The following is a 13,872-nucleotide window of genomic DNA, read 5'->3' on the forward strand; positions in this document are numbered from 1 at the left end:
TAGAGAATATAAACATATGACAGACATTTTGTGCATTTTATGTTATTTTGCCGTTTCTTTTCCATCACCGACTCTTTCAGAGATCACAAAAAGGATTGTGTCCTAGGATGATCTTCAGTCCGATTACTTGTTTTAATATTGTTCACAATTCCCTTGGCAGTAAGGCCCTAGGGAGATTATTCTGTCTGGTGATGTGCCTCACCAAGGATTAGCTAGGGATTCAGCAGGGGGTTGTTCCATACATTTTGCTAAGAATTTTATAAATTCCTTTTAAATCTCAAAACTCATTCTGGCCAAGGGTCATAACCCTCTCATCTTTAGATATTCATTTCTTCCATAATCAAAATCCAGTGTTTTTTCCTAAAGCCAACTGACTGAATTCCCATCCCAAAATATTGAATGACATCTCCAAAGTGTAACATCAGCATTTCCAACAAAACACATAAAACACTACATAGAAGTGATTCCCCATTATAACCACATTCAAATAATATTTTCTCTTGTGGTCAGTGCCCAAGCAGCATTACACAAGGTAGAAACTGGCAAGAGGGGTCCTTTTCCTTACTCCCACCATTCCATGAAAGGCCCTTTCTGTTTTGAAAAACTGGAGAATTGGTTGGTATCCTATAGCTTCTTGTCCTCTCTTTTCTTCAGCTCCTAACATTTCTGGGTGCTTGGTCTGTAGATGTGGAGGTATGACGTATATTACAGTAATAATCCAGAAGTGACAAACACCCATTAGACACTGTTTCTTGTTCTTGAATTCTCATGACATTTCTTACATGCACTCTGGAGACGAGAGTCCTAGCTTATTTACTCCCCCATTTTCAGGGTATGTAAATCATATTAGCAGCACTGGCTCCTACCGTCCTTGGTAGAGATGTACATTGGACTTCTTGAGCATCATTTCAACTATGGAAAGGCGGCATACAAATAAAATGATGATGATGACAGAGTGCTGCTGGCTGCCCTTGAAGCGGTGGTGGTGTGTTCACTCCTCAAAAGGCCTGTTCTCGATAAAACGGACTATAAAGGTAAAGGGACCCCTGACCATTAGGTCTAGTCGTGACCAACTCTGGGGTTGCGGCGCTCATCTCGCTTTATTGGCCGAGGGAGCCGGCGTATAGCTACCGGGTCATGTGGCCAGCATGACTAAGCCACTTCTGGCGAACCAGAGCAGCGCACGGAAATGCCGTTTACCTTCCCACCAAAGTGGTACCTATTTATCTACTTGCACTTTGACGTGCTTTCGAACTGCTAGGTTGGCAGGAGCTGGGACTGAGCAACGGGAGATCACCCCATTGCGGGATTCGAACCGCCGAGCTTCTGATCAGCAAGTCCTAATAACAATTGCAGTCTAGTCAGCAACCCCCCTTTATTGACCACCCAGAAACAAAAGCATCTACCTAGAATGATGAATTGGAAATGACTTTTCCGGGGGGGGGGGGGGGGACAACAACAACAACACTGCAGCAAAGTCTTCAGAAGAAAAAAGCAAACTACCTGCCGCCAAATGCTTAGCTCATTCAAAGCAAGCCATCTCTTATCATTTCTACCACCAGTTTAGCATGGACCACCCTCAAACCTGTTTCCTAGACCTTTCAAACCTCCTTTTCCTAATTTATTGCTATAGTGGCAGAATGCAATTCAGATGAATCAGCCTTGATGCAGTCTTATAATTCGAGTAAAATACTATGACTTGAAATGAATGTGTTAGTTTTATCTTCTGGCAAGACAGTGTTTCAATTTGTGGGTAGAGTGGGTTAGAAATCTGGATAAAACACTAAATATCTATTATTTCAAGGCAAAGTGTTGCAATACTCCAAATGAAATATTTGACTTTATACTTCTTCCTTTTCTCTCGCATTTCCTTGTATTTTTTCCACTGCTTGGCAAGGATTTGCCTTTGCTTCACTTTGCTGCACTATCTGTGACAGGCTCTGTTGCTTCCTCTGTATGAATCTGGCCCCAGGGCTGCAGGTTAAGGTTGTTAAGGGACTTGCTGGATCTGCTTTTTTCTTTCTTCTCTTCATAAGTAATTATGAGCAATTTGCTCACTGTTATGAGCGTAATAAAAGATTCTGTGCCAGCCTAGGATGAAATAAAATTACATTTTATTGTAGTAGCTGTCTGAACACTTTTCTTGGGTCTACAGTGGTTTCCTTGCCATATGCATTAACGTGCACGCATTTTCATGTTGGAAATTAGAATAATTTATTTTAAGCCTGACTATGAGGTGAATGCCCAGCTCCTGACTTACATAAATAGGACATTATTAGTGACTTGAGCATGCAGTTGTAGGATGTGAAGCTGTGCATCACTAAGCAGAACATGAATTATTTGTTCTGAAAACAAAATGCACTATCAAATTATTACTGTGAGTTTTATTACTTTCTGCCAATTTTTATTACTTTCTTCCAATTTCACAGAATATTCAGTCACACCGTTCCATATTCTGAACCGATAGTATGGCTCAAACAAGTTAACGGGTATTAATCACGTGTATATATGAAATTAAAAGTCCAGTCTTATGCATATTTTCATGAAAGTAAAGCCAAATGAGTTCAATGCATTTTACTTCAAAGTAAGTGCGTATCTATTTATCCATCTATTTTTTTTTTGTAAATGGCTTCCATCAAGGATGAATTCAGGCTAGCTGCTTTTACACGATTCACTGTTCGTAACCATGCAATGAGGCAGATCAGAGTCATGAATTGCCATTCTCCAACACTTTGCCTCCTAGTTTTCTTTTTCTGATTGTATTTGTGCAAAAATTTGCATCACATTAAAAGGTTACAAAATTAAATAGCCTGTTTTTTGCTTTCTTGGCCATTTTTTTGTCCCTTTGCCAATTTTCTTTTCTTTTTTTTGCAGTGTGGTGCCTGTTTGCCATAAACATTTGCATAATTAATTTTATTGGAGGTGAAATATGGCGACTTCACAATCTTGTATCGTGTTTCTCCTATTTTTACCATTTTATATCAGACACAGTTACGTGTGCTGGGAAACATTAGTGCAGTGACCAAAATTAAGCATTATCATCAGTTAAAAAAAGAGAGAATGAATCAAGCAAACAAAAACCCCAAATACTGGAAGAATGATGTGCAAATGAATGCATAAAGAATGTATATTAGGTTTTTCCCAAATGAGGAGAACAAGAGACCATTCCCCTGTTGCAGTGAAAGATTATATACACATGATTGTCTGCTTATTTCACAGTCTATGGGACTCGATTCTTCATACATTGCCCTAGACCAGGTATCTGGAACCTGTAGCTTTTCAGATGTTGTTGAACTCCAGCTCCCATCAGGCTCAGCCAATGTGACCAGGCACCAGGATGATAGGAGCTGAAGCCCATCAATATTTGGAGAGGGTTGGATTATTCATCCCTGCCCTAACCAAGTACCGTATTGGCCTGAATATAAGCCACATTTTTTCCGCAAATTCCTACCATTAAAAGTTAAACTGCCACATAAATTCACAACCCTACAAAAATTGGATTTCACGCACCAACCATTTCAGTTTTTCAGTTTCCTGAATTTTAAAGGTCCAGCTTATATTCGGGCACAGCTTATATTCGGGCCAATACTGTAAATAAAGAACGACCCCTTATTTCCTTACAACATTATCCTATCTCTCCTCCTCCACCCCTGTCTACCTTGGAATCTCTTTCATATTCTGGGCAAGGGTCACCAGTTTGTCACTACGTGAGACATCACATCTATTCCTATGATATGCATACATTCCCAGTAAACTTGTGTTTAGTTTGAAAGATATGGTAGTGCAAAGTTTATGTCCCTGCCAACTGAAGTATTTTAACATTTGCTGGGTTCAAATAGGGACTATTTTAATTACTTTGTGAGCCTTTGAAAAGGGCTTTCATCCTCAAAGCAATGTTGATATGCAACATGCACTTCTTGTTGTTTAGTCGTTCAGTCGTGTCTGACTCTTCGTGACCCCATGAACCAGAGCACACCAGGCACTCCTGTCTTCCACTGCCTCCCTCAGTTTGGTCAGACTCATGTTTGTAGCTTCGAGAACACTGTCCAACCATCTCATCCTCTGTTGTCCCCTTCTCCTTGTGCCCTCAATCTTTCCCAACATCAGGGTCTTTTCCAGGGAGTCTTCTCTTCTCATGAGGTGGCCAAAGTCTTGGAGCCTCAGCTTCAGGATCTGTCCTTCCAGTGAACACTCAGGGCCGATTTCCTTAAGACTGGAGAGGTTTGATCTTCTTGCAGTCCATGGAACTCTCAAGAGTCTCTTCCAGCACCATAATTCAAAAGCATCAGTTCTTTGCCGATCAGCCTTCTTTATGGTCCAGCTCTCACTTCCATACATCACTACTTATAACATGCACTTATAATATACAAAAAGTTATTGAGTGTAATTCCTACACTCTGTTGTGCAATAGTAACAGAGTGGAATAGCAGATGCAGAAGATCTTGTGGTTCTGAGGCTGGGCTTCCTTTATTCACTGTGGGGAAAGCCTCCATGCAGTACAGTTGAGGAATGCTGTGAGTTATGCCTCCCCCCTTTTTTTTTTGGAGCATGAAAATGTGAGATTGCCCACGGTGACTCATTCGTCTGGCATCTTGAGATTTGTGGGAGTGAACCCAAGGAAAAAGTGTGGGGAGGGAAAAGGTGTTAGGAAGGCTTTTGAGAAGCAGGCGGGAGCAGAGCTTTGCTCTCTACCAGAGCAGCTGTTGCACCACAAGATAGTTTATGTTATAAATTCTACATATAGGATATTAAAATGCTTCTACAGTTGAAAGAATGAACTGTATATTAAAGCTTCATCACCTAACACTTTGAGGAATGAAAATCATCAACAGAACATTCATGAAAGATCCCAGGAGCTCATTTTTTGCTTTCTCATTTAGCTTTTCTTCATAGGAGGCTATTTAAAGTGTCATTTTATAAGTTTTGCTAAATGGATTAAAGGCAAATGAGCTCAAGGGAAACATTTTGCTTGAATTGCTACCAATCTTTATTATTAAATAGGGGATGATGTGCAGTGTAAAGTCAGCATTTAAGCTTTCTTTTCCTTTTAATCATTAAATCTAACGTAATAAGGCAGTGCTGAAAAATGCATGTAATGGTCTGTATCAAACTAAGTTCTACTCAGAGTCTACTCAGAGTAGACACATTGCAATTAATGAGCATAAATTAGTCATGCATATTAATTTCCATGGATCTTCTCTGAGTATGACTAATACTGGATTTAACCCATTCCTTCCCTTCTCCATTTTATGAATTAATACTGAAATATTTTCTGAAATTATGCATGTTAAAGTTTTGGCTTGCAACAATTTTATATAAGTTTCTTGCTAGAATTACAATAAGCAATATTTGGCTCTCACATTTTTATTTTTAAACTTTCATTCAAATGTGCAACAAATAGAATTTCCCCCATCGTTTCCTTCTGCTTTTGTAATACAATTATTCATGAGCAAACCTAGAAGTCTTGCATGTTGACTTAGGTCTGTATCCCAAAATAATTTTTCATACGAGAAGGTCATGTGGCTCTATTATAACAAAAATAAATTTACATAAGTAATCCAAAACTCCAAATCTTAATATCCACCCCTCCCCCTTTCTGCAGTTACTTATTTTATATCTTTTACCACTGCATATCTAATTCAAATCTATTCACTGGTTATCCTTTATATTCTGTTTAGGTTAGTCTCACTGCACATTTTTATGTCAGTCCTGCTAATGATTTCAGCTGTTGACACTAATTCTTATGTATAATCTATTAATTTTCCCCATTTGGTATTAAGACATCTCTCTCCTTGGTTTCTTAATCTTCTGGAAAGTTTTGCCATTTCTGCATAATCCATTGGTTTTTGTTGCTAACCTTCCTTCATTGGAACCCTTTCTTCTTTCCATTTCTGGGCATATATAATTTGAGCACCCATGGTAGTATACGTAAATAGTTTTTTCTCCTCTTTAGGTACCTTTGAACCAATAATTCATAAGACAAAATCTTCTGTGGTTTTTTTTTTAATTAAAAGTTATTTTCATGTGGCTATCTTGACAATGGGAATTGCCATGCCAATGTAAATTTTGATCTCAACATGAATCAGGATACTGAGTCCTTTGAGGTCTGTGTGCATTGTTCGAATCTGTTTATATGACATTATTCAAGACAGCAATAATTAGCAAATTTGTTGCAGCTCCTGGTTGTTCTATATTTCCACATCTTTCTAACCTCAGAAATATAGGCATATTAGCATTCATTGGAAGAAAGAGATCTCAGGTATAGTTCATTCTTCAAGACAAGCACCACTCCAGACATCTACCGTAACTCTGTGTCATTTTCCCAGGTAGTTAAATACTACTTGGAAGGTCATAGCCTTGTCAAATCTGTAGGGACTTTTTGACCAATGATTCGTTTTTATGCTTCAGTGACTAGACATATATCACTGACCATTCTGCTTATCTGACCTTGTTAACACCTATGATTCCCTTAGCAAGCTGTACACATACTGAATGCCAACTACTAAAAATAAGAACCTTTTAAATACCCTTATCCTTTTCCAGTGCGTGACATTTTCTTTCTCTCTTCCTAATTCCTAAAGTCCTCCATTTGAATTTGTAAGAGGTTTCACAATAAGTTGGTTATATTTTATGATAACCGAGAACCTGATGATGAGGTGCTTAAGTAGTTTTTATTTAAACCACAGCAATATCTTGGTAAGGTCTGCTGTATATGTCAATATAAATGGATGTGTATTTAATTTTTATGATTACATACTCCTTCCTTTTATGCTTGGGGACAGATTGGTCTATTAGTGTCCATTCTGAATCTATAAACTTTAGCTCAGCTTCCCGAGTTCATTAACTTGAGATGGCAGCTGGGTTAGTACAAGCAGAAGCAGAAGCAAGCAGGTGTTAAGGTGTGGCTTGACACTTTTGCATTTACATAGAAAGGTGTGTAATTGTGGGGAGAGTGCATTGCAGAGTGGTCTTCATATCTGCTGTCATTGTATATACCTGAAGGAGCATCTCCACCCCCATCGTTCAGCCCAGACACTGAGATCCAGCACCGAAGGCCTTCTGAGAAGTGAAGTTACAGGGAACCAAACAGAGGGCCTTCTCGTGGTGGCATCTGTGGAACACCCTCCCACCAGATGTCAAAGGAAAAATCAACTACCAGACTTTTAGGAGACATCTGATGGCAGCCCTGTTTAGGGAAACTTTTCATATCTGAAGGACTATTGTATTTTAATATTTTGTTGCAAGCCGCCCAGAGTGGCTGGGGAAACCCAGCCAGATGGGTGGGGTATGCATAATAAAAAAATGTTGTTGTTGTTGTTGTTGTTGTTGTTGTTGTTGTTGTTGTTGTTGTTATACCTGATATAAACCAAATCTATGGTTATACAGAGAATAAAATATCCATATCTGACATGCATCAGCTAATATGCCATGAAAATCATGGCCAGTAACCCTAGCTTGCTTGGTAGCAAATGCATGCCATATCTAAATTTTCTTACATTTCCCAAGTGTAGAAGAGAAGCTTTGTTTGCCTGTTTTAATGTTTTACCTCTAAAATCTTAGATTGCAGATTTTCCAAATTCCTCTTCAAGGTTAGATGCTGTCCTTGTAGCTGTTAAGAGGTTGCAGTAGTATATCACGTGTTCGTCTACTATATATTTTATCAAGGAGTTATAGAACATATAATTTGTCCTCTTATTAGAACATTTTCTGGTTGATCCTTAGAGACCCTTTTGAGTATCTTCCTCGATGGGACATATAAATATATTACCAAACAGGTGGCAATTTTCTAAATTGTTGTCATATCTCCCAGGCCTGCTGTGATGGTTAGTTCCTAGCTTGTCAGTGTCAATAATTAATAATCGGTTCGACTGAGATTATGATTTTGTATTTCACGTTTTCTGCTTTGTTTCATTGTCAGTGGATCATAATAATGGTTGTATATGGTTGTATATAGCTGTCAGGGACTGGCAGAACACTGACCAGTTTGCACTGGTTTGGGGGACGCGGGGGCTGGAGTCTGACTCGACAGATGGGAGCAGTGGTTGGTGGGCCACTGCACCAACCAGGAGACAAGAGATGGAGGCAGAAGAAGCTTCAGAGCTGGAGGATGGGTCAAGAGAGGCAGGTCAGGCAAGTGATGGGCCACATGCTTCCCCCGTCCTTTCCTGTTTCTGTCTCCCAGAAACAGGAGGGGATTGAAAAGGGATGAGCAGAGGAAGCTTCCAGACAGGTGTAGGCTCTGGCTGCATGTTTGCAGCCCGCTGGAGGAAAGTACATAAACTGATGGAGGGGGAGTTGTCCCCTGTTGCTGCAACTGCTCCATAGAGCGGGGACCTGGGAACAGCTGTCTAGAGACTAGATTAGTGTGCGTAGGTATAGTCATACCTTGGTTCTTGAACTTAATCTGTTCCGCATCAGACGTTCGGCTTCCAAAACATGTTCAAAAACCGGAACACTTACTTCCAGGTTTTCGGCGTTCGGGAACCAAAACCTCCGAGTACCAAGGCGTTTGAGAACCAAGGTATGACTGTATTCAGACCTGTAGAAACGATTGTGATATCTTTGATAATAAAGAGTTAAGTATCTGCCATGTGCATTCCCTCGGCTGGGAAGCACCCTAGACAATAGCAGGTTGTTTTGAGGCAAATACAGCTTTTGAGACATCAGTGAAATAAGCAGAAGAGAAACTCTCAACAAGTTTTATGCCTGATTGCTTAATATTTTATTTATAACAAGTTGTAAAAACTTGTTTAAGGCTAATGTATGATCACAAAAAGTCTATTAAAGAAATACCCTCTGTGATGCTTTTTTGTGTGTAATTATAACCAGACGGTTGCAAAAATCTGTGATTAAAACATTTATCCAGCTTTCAACTAATATATTTTTGCAAATAGCAATACAAATGCTGCTTTTAAGCTTTCTGTCTGTAGTGCATATGCTTTCTAATTCAGTATAATAAAGAAATATCCCAGGGTTTTACATTTTGTACTCAGTTCAGGAATACTGTTCAGTTGTGTGATGCCTTAAATGAAACGTAATTAAGTTAATTAAGTTATGTTTGAACATAATTTAGCTTTACAATTGCAATTTTCTTGACATTTATAGTTAAATAAAATAAAAGGGATAAATGGTTTAATTCACTTCTATAGATAGCTATGTATTAATAATTCAGGAGTAACTCACATAGCGGAATACTATATGCATCAGTTCTTCGCAAGAGAGTTCAATGAACTCTTTAATGTGACAGTCAGAGATAACACAACGAGTGACTTATTATGCTTGGGAGGCCATAAAATGTGACTGACACCACTCTTTTTTTTCCAGGTGGGGATAAAAGGCAACTGATTTCCTGGCCTTTGACAATCTAGTTAAGTATCTGACTGACAGGATGTTGGCACCAGCTTTGGAGGAATCAATCAGCCTCAACTCAAGGTAGGGAAGTTTCACACATGTGAAGGTGCAGCTATGACTTAATTTACAATGTTAATTAGTCTTCACAGGCACGATAGATGATAGATAGATAGATGACAGATAGATAGATAGATAGATAGATAGATAGATAGATGATAGATAGATAGATAGATAGATGATAGATAGATAGATAGATGATAGATAGATAGACAGACAGATAGATAGACAGACAGACAGACAGACAGATGCAAGCAAAGTGAAGTCAGAGATTATTTTCAGAATGGCATCATAAAAACCAAGATTACAAACCAAGATAACTATGTGCAGTTCAAAAAATCCTCCACATAAAATTTCAAAATTCACTACAGTGGTACCTGGGTTTTTGAATGTCTCCGTTGACGAACATTTCGGTTTTCAAATGCTGTAAACCCGGAAGTAAATGCTTCAGTTTTTGAACTTGCCTCGGAAGTTAAACATGTCATGCGGCTTCTGTATCGAGTGTTCCATATTGAGGCTTCCATACTGAGTTTTTGGTTTTGGAACTCCAATGGTCTTCTGGAACGGATTACGTTTGAAAACCAAGGTATCACTATATTTGGTTTTGGGGGACCCAAATATCCATGGCAAGGTGATTGGCTCTGGGTGGCTCAGGACTTCATGGCTGTCCCATGGGGCTGTCCCAACATGCCACAACACATGTGGCAGGCCACACTATGGACCTTGTTTTCTCAATGGGGCAGGAAGGGAGTGTTCTGAAAGTGAGGAATATTGACATCAGCTCCTTGTTGTGGTCAGATCACCGTTTCCCCTCAGCAGAAATACACAGCGACCCCAACATGTCCTCCCTCAGAGATTGCGCTGTTGCCCAGAGTGCTCCTCCCTCTGGCATCTAACTTCCTAGCTTTCAGAACCCCACCCAGGCTTTCTACAGTGGCTGCTTATGGAATCCTTCTGTCTCTGTTTAGCTTTGTGCTCTGTGACATGGATAAAATACCTGGTTCTAGGAGAAGGGGGAGGGTCTATCAGACTCTCTAGGGACATTGTGTTAACTGGCTGCAATATTGTTTCAAATGCAACTGATTCCTGTCTCTGTTCAGGGCTAGTGTACCTGCTATCTCACTCTTGTTCTTCACTACCCATTATTTCCCAGTTCTTTTCTTCTTCTGGGGTGTGTCCTGTCTGCCACCACCATGAACCTGAGTCCATTCTCCCTTCATCCCTTCATCCTAACTAGAAAGTTCTTGGGGTGGCAGACTCCACCACTCCTCCCCATCAGCCCAGTCCCCGACACCACCCCAGGGAGCAAAGCCTAACTAGAGGAAAGTGAACAAACTGGACATGGCAACCTTCTGGGGTTCTAAAATTGACCACAACTTCATTGATTCCAGATGTATGTAGGTATTGGCTTAGGCACTGGGTGGATATCCCTCTCAGCCTCTTGGTGGAGGACTGAGGCATGAGAGGGCTGAGACTAGGATTTATGGGTCATCTGCAAGACACAGTGCCTAAGGAAGGATGGAAGGTTAGCATTCAAAACCAATGTAAGCCTAATTAAGCGGGAGGCAGGGGCATGGAGAGTTGTTATTTGTCTGGCTGTGGTCCTGAGGCAGGCACAGCTGGCTTTTATCAGCTGGGGACAAACCAGAGTGAAGTATACAAGTGTATACAAGCACTTATAATGTTTCTTAGCTATCTAGGCTGAGTTGAAAAGCTTGTCTGGGAGCTAGAGAATGTTCATAAGCCCCCCCCCCCCCAAAAAAAAAAATCTCTTTAAAGCATGCTAGCCAGTAAAAGAAGATTATAGATATGCACACATCTAAATTTGTTTAATGAATCAAAAATTCAAAACGCAAATGCAGTAAGCACACAGCTGTCAGCAGCAAACAATATTTAATGTTTACATGTGTGTGTTTTTCTGTCGCTGCTCTGGAGTCCTATTTATCTAGTGATTGTGGTGTATGTTTAATCAGAAATATTTATTCATTGGTTTATTTTTAAAACAAAAACAAAAAAAACCCTAAAACTTTATAGTCTCTATATAAATGTGCTGAAGTAAACAAATCTAGGTTTATGCCTGTGCCAAATTAACTTGAGAAGTCTGGATTCTAAAATAAGAGCCAGCAGTTTTCAACCCTGTACCTTATCATCTTTATAGTTCTCTTGGACCTGTGAGGTAAAATCACAAAACGTATAATATGAGCTTTGCAGTGAATGTGATTTACTCTAAGCTATGTCTTTCAGATGCTCTTGAAGAAGTTGGTCCTATTCTGCTACACTTGTCCTTAATTAGAATATATGTCCAGAATGCTGCATTCATGGCTTTAGATATCATACTTGCTTAAAAATGTTTATTTTATGCTTATTTAAAGCAGTAATTCATGGGCAATAAAATTAAAAGCTCCTAATTTAAAATATTAGATCAAGTACCTTAATGAACACTTTGGTAGATTAATACCTACCTGCACATTTAAGCTAAGCAATAAATGTGGCAAATAACATTTTAACAGGGTGAAAAATTAGTCTATTTTTTTGTCTGTTTCCTTATATAATTTTTATTTTTAGTGGGTTTGGCTGCAGGTAATAATAGAACCATGTCAATGCTAGTTCTGAGTTGCTCAGGTACAGTGTTGGGTAAACTGGTATGGTTAAGGAATCATCAATATGCATCTCTTCAGTACAGTGGTACCTTGGTTTTGAACGTAATCCATTCCGGAAGACCATTCGGATTCTGAAACGTTCAAAATCTGAGGATTCAACTGCTGACAGCTAGGCCTCGGGATCTTGCACTCAGAGGAAGCTGCATGGCATGTTCGACTTCCGAGGCATGTTCAAAAGCCGAAGGCATTCGTAAACCGAACGGCATTCGTAAACCGAAATGTTTGTCAACAGAAACGTTAGAAAACTGAGGTACCACTGTATTTTAGTTATTGACGACATCCTGTGTCTGTGGTGTCCATTTACCATTCCTAGGCTTACTTTATTGAACAGAACTGCTCATTTATAGTACAAAAAAGCATGATGTTACAAATGTACACACACAACCAAGAGAATAGGCATGCCTCTACAAGAACAGAGAACTTGGGACCCCAAGCATTCTAATTTCACTGTGATTTGAAAAGAGAGGCGGGGAATAGATAAAGGCAGCCTAGGCACTGGTAGGGAGATTAAGGCAGACCATGAAATTAACTTAGTGTGAATTCATAGCTGAGTTGTATTCTGTTATGTTGGTGAAAAAATGTTCATTATTTAAGCCATCACTCGGTCCCTGCTCCTGCCAACCTAGCAGTCAGAAAGCACATCAAAGTGAAGTAGATAAATAGGTACCACTCCGGCGGGAAGGTAAATGGCGTTTCCGTGCACTGCTCTGGTTTGCCAGAAGTGGCTTAGTCATGCTGGCCACATGACCCGGCAGCTGTACGCCGGCTCCCTCAGCCAATAAAGTGAGATGAGCACCGCAACCCCAGAGTCAGTCACGATTGGACCTAATGGTCAGGGGTCCCTTTACCTTTACCTTCTATCCTTCAACTATCCTTCTGCTAACCACACAGTTTAGCAGTTGTTCTGGGTGACATCCAGTTGCACCTATCCACTATCTTTCCTACTGCAACTCCTAAAATATGGAAGATACCCCAATATTCTATGGGATACCCCCAGAGCAGACATTGGTGGTGAATGGGGGAGGGTAGAAAAAGTCCTGTTATGAAAAATAAAACCCAATCTGCTTATGGAAATATACTACCCAGAATGATTATTAAACTATGGGGTTAGCAGAAAGGTAGTTGAAAGATATTGTTTAAATAATTAACCTTTCATAGCTGTGGTCACAGAAGAAAAAAGTTTAAAAATATGAAAAGGCATGAAACATATTTCTGCCCGTATTTGCTTGACCAGATAGATAAATCAATTGTTTGTAACCAGCCATTTATTTGTAAATATTTTATTTACCGTATTTTTTGCTCTATAAGACTCACTTTTTCTCTCCTAAAAAGTAAGGGGAAATGTGTATGCGTCTTATGGAGCGAATGCAGGCTGCGCAGCTATCCCAGAAGCCAGAACAGCAAGCGGGATCACTGCTTTTGCTGCGCAGCGATCCCTCTTGCTGTTCTGGCTTCTGCAATTCAGAATATTTTTTTTCTTGTTTTCCTTCTCCAACAACTATGTACGCCTTATGGTCTGGTGTGCCTTATAGAGCGAAAAATACGGTAGTTCTAACCGCAGCCATCCGGTGACGTAATTATCTTGACTTAAACGTCAACATTTAAGCATTCGTTTGAAAGAGTCCTCAAACCCAATGTTGAATCTGTACAGATGTCACTATCAGATGTGTCCACTCATAAACTTACTCTATTTCTTGCATTCATTTGTGGAGGTAAGTGAGCCACAAGTAGAGGGGTTAAGGAAAATAAATAAGTAGTGGGAGGGTTCAGTTTCTTTTGGTCCCATTATATCAACATAGTCGAG

General features: G+C 39.7%; 1 protein-coding gene across 25 annotated transcripts in view; it reads left to right on the plus strand.

Annotated features, from left to right (window-relative positions):
• The window catches only part of PTPRD (protein tyrosine phosphatase receptor type D), a 1,166,566-nt gene that overhangs the window by 299,321 nt on the left and 853,373 nt on the right, over nucleotides 1-13,872 (plus strand). For all 25 annotated transcript variants that reach the window (XM_079959081.1, XM_079959070.1, XM_079959090.1 and 22 more), the window contains one exon: nucleotides 9,325-9,432. The gene's annotated coding sequence lies outside the window, so the exon portion shown is untranslated. The remainder of the gene's footprint in view (nucleotides 1-9,324; nucleotides 9,433-13,872) is intronic.

Source organism: Podarcis cretensis, assembly GCF_951804945.1.
Source record: "Podarcis cretensis genome assembly, chromosome: 17".
NCBI classification, from domain to species: Eukaryota; Metazoa; Chordata; class Lepidosauria; order Squamata; family Lacertidae; genus Podarcis; species Podarcis cretensis.